The following is a 7068-nucleotide window of genomic DNA, read 5'->3' on the forward strand; positions in this document are numbered from 1 at the left end:
ACTGTCATTGGCAAGATTTTGACTGAAAAACATGAAAGGAGGTGATGCTGCACTTTCCTATATGGTAGCTCTTGTGCCATGTAGGATATGTCATCTGTGGTAGAGGCAGTTTCCCAGGAGAAAGACTTTATATGTCTCTGTCATGCTCTTTTACCATTCTACAATAAATGAAGCAGGTGTTGTATATGTGGGTCTTCTCTGGGACTCACATATCACATTCCCAAAATATTAGTCCTTCAGTACAGTGAGAGAGGCAGGTTCCCTTAAAAAGTAATGTACGTCTTCAGTGTTGGAGAAGGCTGAACAAAAATACTGAGTATCAAGGTAGCTGATTAATTTGTAATCTATGAGAATTTACTTCTGCAGTATTTTAAAAATGTATAGTTTACTTTTGTATAAGCTGTATATGACTTTTAAAAGATAAACAAGCACTCGAGTCATTAGAGCATATGGCATTATGCCTACACCTCCTGGAGTCACCAGCAGGGATGAATGTTTCTTCGTCCTGTGCAGAGACTTTTCCCACTTGAATTATGAAACTGTCTAATGAAATGTGACAAACTGATATCATCGGACCTACGCTCAAGGAGGGCAGGATGCTGTTTCCCTGGATGGCAAAGCTGCTGCTGCTGTTCTGCTGATGACAGAGGACTGGTGAGCACAGAAGCTCCTGTATTGTATCACAAGGTCTTCAGTCATTGTTTCCTCAAGGTCTTACATATTAAGTATTTCCCTTTTCCCCAATCTATTTTTTTTGCATTGCCATTTCTCATCCCTTCTCATCCTTTCGCTAAGCTCTTTGTGTTCTGTCTCCAGGCTTCCAGTCCTAGTTTTTTCACCCAGGAATTTACAGATTTCCACCATCCTAAGCTGTTTTATTTTTCTGTGATAAGACTCTTTTCTTGTTCTTGACTTCTGTTTTAATCATTCTCCTTCTTACCGAGACGTCTTGCTCTCTCTCCCCCCCCTCCCCTGACCAGCTCATCTTCCCCTACTTCCTCCCCACATTCAGTTCAAATGCCATTTCATTTTTGATTCCACCATTATCTTGACTTTCAGTCTTCCTCCTTCTTCCTAATCTTTATGGAAAATTTTCCTTTCCCCCTTTCAATTTTTCTCTCCTCCTACATTTCCAGTTCTGTGGAATCATATTATAAGCCAGTTTAAGAAACAGGATGCAATAGGTTGAGGCTACACTGGGGATATAAGGAAATAAGTGACTTCTTTTCAAACTTTTGTGTCTCCCAAATTCTGTTCCAGCAAAACCAGCAGCAGCCCAGAGCATCCCAGGACTACAATGGAAGAGAAAGTGTCAAGGAACTTGAGCTTGCCAAGTGACAAACCTATGCAGAGCCTTCACTGGCTACTGGACTTATGAGGAGGCAAAGGGAAATGTGAGCCACATATATAATTTGGACAGTCCCCTGAAGCATTTTTTAAAAAAATCAACCTAAACTACCTAAAAATTGCAGGTGAAATTTAGCCTCAGTTCAAGTTTGGATAAGTTGGCTGTAAATCTAGTTTTGGAAATAGGGGTCAAAATTAATACCAATGCTATAAAATTCTCAACGTAGTCAGAAAAGACAGTGTATTAAGCATTGATATAGCACTGAAAGAAAGAGGGCTGTGATTTAAGGGCTTGTAAACAGCAGTAAAATGCAGATAATCAGAAGGAGAATAGGAGTAAGAATTGAGATGTGTCAAGTGACTGCAATTTTTAGGAGAATAAATTTGTACAATATGTGAAAGAAATACTGGAACAATTATATCCTAGAACCTGATGGAATGAACAACTGATCCTAATTGGTAGAACTGTGCATTTAAAAATGACATTTTATTCAGTCTTTATGAAAAGATGTATGATCATACCCTATATATTTAGCCAAACACCTCTCAATTATTAAGAGGAAAGGAAAGGGGAATTCAAACAAACAAACAAACAAACAAACAGCATAGGCAATATGAAGGTGTAAATTCAGTTGTAAGAGAATCGACTGAAAGCGGAACAGAATAAAGAAAGCTGATTGTTGTATTGAGAACAATTTTCCCATAAACTTATATGTTGGGGGGGGGAAGTATTTTTATAATACATAATGTTCCTGTTTATTGAAAAAGAGTTTAAGAAAATATCTACAATTTCCTCAAAGGGAATAAATAAAAAATAAAGTTCAAGCATTTCCTGATCTTGTGCTGATGTTTCAAGGATAGATGCATTAAGCATTCCTCTCTTTTCATATATGCATAAATATGTCCCAGAAGGCTATTTCAAGTTACAGAGTCAGTTAATGATCCAGTTTCTTATAGGAAAACCTTCTTTTAAAGTTGTTTTATTTTGTATTCATTGAGGTCACTCTGTGTCTCTCATTTTTGCAACAGCTCTCATTCAATGTTGTAGGCAGTTTAACAAGCTTAAGCTCCAGTAGCATCTTCTGGTCCCAAAAGCCTTCTGACAGAGCACAGTATACACAAAGCTACCAAGCTCTGCTGCATATGAAATTTGTAATACACATCAGACTAGATAACACTATACAAAGAGATGGTAATTGCAGATGTACAGTAACAGTAGAAACCTGATGAAGGAATTGGGAATGTGAACTCATGCAGTACCATCTCCTTAATGGACTGTACATGTTTCAGATACTCCCACTTTTCTCAAAGCACAAAAGTGAAGACGTAGCTGAATCAATAGATATAAATAATTTTGGGTCTTCTAAAATGTCTTCTTGCACGGTTCTTTGAAGGCAGAGGATGTTACCTGTCATGTTTATCAAGTATTTGTGACGTATGGCATTGCCTTCACTACAAAGTACACAAGAAAGGAAAAAGTAATCCTTCTATTATGCTTCTTTCCTGTGCACTTTACATCATCAAGATATCCATTAGCTTTAATGGGAGTCTTTAGTATGCAAGTGTTATTAGTTTGAAACCAGGGTGAAAGGTATTACAGGTTTTTGTTTTAGTCAGAGATGGATGGAAAGGTCCTGCAGAGCAGGTTGACTGTCCATTTTTTCAGCCTTTAGGACACTGCATTATTCAAGGCTTTTTGAGACTTCTAATATTTGCTAGATGTGTTTGATGTCCATGGATCCAAAATCATTCACATAAAAAAAAATGTTTTGCTGCAAAACCAAGTATCTGGGAATGAGGTGTCCGCACAGCCTAAGTCTTTCATGCTCTTCCATTTACCTTCCCTTCTGGATATGCATTTGGAGACAAGGTCAGTACTGGACACAGGCAAGTATGTGGTTGCCTGTAGAGGAAAAAATACAATGGAATATCCCTTGGAAAGGCCATATTGAGATCCTATGAAGGGTCTTTAGCATTGTTGACTATATAATTTCTGTCTCTTTTCCAAGGAGACTTGGACCATCTGTCAGAGCAGCCTTTGCTGCTGAGCAGTCAGGCTGCCTCTTGCCTGCTGCACAGCCTCAGACACAGACAGGCTGGTTGCTACTAAGGAAGCATAAAACAGTGCTGTGCATTTCTGGGAAAGGGGAGATTGCTCTCCCAGTGATATTCATCATTTCTTTGCATATCCCATTTCACATCCTGTGGAAGGGTCTGTCCTGGCCCTTTGCTATGGGATAACTTTCTGATGCAGAAGAAGCTTGGGGAATGAAGGCAGCTGAGTCAGTATTTGGGGACAGGAGATGATGAAAGATCAGATCAGCTGGAATGGGTGATCAAAGATTCATGAGAGATGTTAGAGAGCTCACCCAGACTTCCCCCCTAATCTTTCCTTTTCAGACTTTTCTTCACCTCACTGCCAAAATTCTGGTGACATTTTGCACAGAGCTTCTTATCCCTCCAAAACAAATAGACAAGCAAATCCAAACCTAATACTTTTTGGCCTCCTGCAGTCCTTCCTTCCACTAGTAGTTAGCCTATGAGATTAACTGTGCTCTAAAAATGAATCAGGTTTGTGTAGTGCATGATGGTCTGGTTTAGTCCTTTCTAAAAGCAAAGCAAACTCAAACAGAGCCAAAAGCAAAAAGTCAGCTCTTTCACAGCTGGCCACTAACTGTGAGTTAGTTTTATGTTTCTGTGTGCTCAGCACGAAATATCCAGGAACAGATCAGTGGACGCCTTGAGCACACAACTGCACCTGAAATCACTTGAAGTTGTCCTTTGAACATACAAGGTCCTATGAAATTCTAAGTGTTCAGGAGGGAGGATGGCTTAATGTTTAACGCTAAATTAAACAGCCCATATCAGTGAATGCTTTTGAGTTTTTCCTTATATTTATTTGGGCCTTATTTCCTAGAGGATAAGCAAAGATAAGACCAGGGGTAGGGATAGAAAAATTAAACATGGAAGATTATTTTGAGTAGAAAAAAGAGTGTTTGCTCAAGGAAGTTTTCCCTGCTAGAAAGACTAGGCCTGGGAAAAGGTCAGTGTGGGAAAATTCCATTTGTTATACCTACGGATGTTCATTCTGTGCCTGTTTTGAGAATTAGGATTCCTGTGTAGAGATAACACTTTCTCACAGACATGCTGTAAGGGCCCTGCTGGGAGAGAGGGTCCATAAAAAGGCAGCAAAGAGCACAGTCTTGAAGTTGTGCACATGTGAAATGTGTTATAAAAGTGACAGAAAACAGGCCTGCACATGGTCTTTTTGCCTGCTGTGTGAATTAACAGTTTATTTGGGTTTCCAACTTCAGAATAAATTTCTCATTAATACCTTAGCTGTAGTCTTGGTCCACTGGGCTACCTGTGTGCGTATCAATTCTTACACCAGGTAATTGGGAGTGCTGTCAAACTCAAATAATTAAGACCTCTAAAGGACTAGGTTTGTGATGGAGAAGGCTAAGCCAAACTCATGCTGAGAGAAACGATTTAGTGTTCAAACACTAACAGTCTTTTTTTTTTTTTCCAAAGGATAAACTATTATTTTTTCATTCAAAGCCCATTCTCCTTTTTATGATGTGGAAAATGTTTTCTCAACTGAGGTCTTAGAAGCCTATTCAAACCCTCTTTATTGAATCATGCTTAGTCCAGACAATTGATATAGTTGGTTCAAGTATGGAAAAAATGAAACAGAATGGGAAGCAGGGTTGGACAGGCAAGTGTGAGAGAATGCCAGCTGTACCTGTCAGAAATGCCTTAGACTAGAAGGTCACTTCTGACCTAAACCATTCTGTCATTCTGTGAAATGCTGTTATTTTGCCTTACATTGCAGCTGTCTATATTAAGAGGCTTAATCCAATTGCCAGCAAATACTACTTTATTAACAACTAAATAAACTACAAGCAAACTCAATGGCCTAAATAGTTTCCAGAAGCCTTAGGGGCTCAGGCAGACCAAACCCCCAAGCCACAAACAACAAGAAGCAAGCAGCCCGCAACAGGCAGCAGCTGCCAGCTCCCCTTAACAGAAGGCTTAACTCGTTATAGTCTTTTTTCTCTGTCCACACACACATATATCACCTTTAATTGGCTAAAAGTCTTTGTTCACATGTCTTCAGATGAGTCCTGATAGGTGACTGATATCTCCCTCTGTGTTGATTGACACTTCTCAAGCTTTTGCTGGCAATTCTCAAAACACATCTTGTTATTTTTGCAGGTGTTCTTCCTCCTCTTTGGTTTCCCATGCCATAATTAAATCCAATCAAGGCCAAAACCCAAGCTGCCCGCCGTCCAGGTTCCATCCTCATTACATACTTGATGCCATTGTTGAAGATCAAAAAACCTGTATGCCGGTGAATTAGTAAATACACCATTCTTAATCCTTATTTACACTTAGCTGGGATCTTAGCAGAGGTAGGATCTGGATTCTCACAAATTGTTTAATGCAGGTGAAAATCACTGTGATGCAGAAGTAGGGACTTTGAATCCAAGATCTTTACAAACCGCTCATCTGGCTCTACTGACCTTGTGTCAGGGCAAGTTCCAGGTTGTGTGCAATACAAGGTCTCAACAGATGGAGAGTTTAGCTCCTCATTCTCTAACTAGTATAAAATATTTACTTGTTATCATCTAAAAACCCCAGCCCTAATATCAGTATTATCATACTAAGAAACAGCTTTCAGTCATTGGATTGTAATCAGTCTATTGACAGTGACTCTGGAATTTTCAGTTATCTGACTTTCAGACTCACCTAATTGTCAGCTTTATTTTTCAGAATGCTGCTGTTGGATAAGCACTGTAAGATATGTAAGATTTACCTGACAGTCTGGCAGTTAAATGCCACCCTTACACCTGATCCTGTCTGATCTCGGAAGCTTAGCAGGGTCAGCCCCGGTTAGTACTTGGATGGGAAACCTCCTGGGAATACCAGGGGCTGTAGGTTCTAGTCGTGAGGACTTCACTGTCACCATTCAAGCTCACTCAGCCATGGTAGATGAACCTTAGCAGTTAAAGGGTGGGGCCGGTTCTGTGTGCGCTGTGCCTCATCTGAAAAATCCACTGTGCAGGCTGGAAGGGCACACCCACGTGGGGAGAGCCCTTCCCAAATCTTCATTCGTGGTGCTGAGCCATACATAACTGACAGTCCAGAGACATTAAATTATAAAATCTTCACTGCTGTTTTCTATTTACAAAAGAGAAGTTAAAACTGTTTTCATGAGTTATAGTTGCCAGACCTACATACAGTAGGGGCCAATTTTATTGCCTTGAAATTGTCACTCAGCAGTTTTGCTAATCTTAACAGCCATTCACAACTAGATAATAAAACACAATACGCTCAGAAAATCTATAAAATTTTGGACAAATCTTGGCACCTGATAAGAGAATTTTACATTTTGAGTCTGTCGCTTGCTGCTAGTAGATTCACAGAAGTTTGCAGAACTATTCCTGCTATTTACAAATTATTTCTGTTAATACCTAATACCCTGTAAATCCACTGATACTGACAAACAAGATGACAAGTATGGCTCTACTAAAACATAACAATTGCTAGTTGAAGAGGGTTGGGCATTGCTGATCTTTAGTACTTTAAAACTGTAATTGCATCTAGAGTTAAGTGATAGGATAGTCAATTCCGGAGTCATACCAATTACCCACATCCTTCAGCTGAAGCAACAGGTATCATATTCTGCTTCTTTATCAAAGAAATAATAAAAAATAATCT

This window comes from Pithys albifrons, chromosome 2 (assembly GCF_047495875.1).
Source record: "Pithys albifrons albifrons isolate INPA30051 chromosome 2, PitAlb_v1, whole genome shotgun sequence".
Classification (NCBI taxonomy): Eukaryota; Metazoa; Chordata; class Aves; order Passeriformes; family Thamnophilidae; genus Pithys; species Pithys albifrons.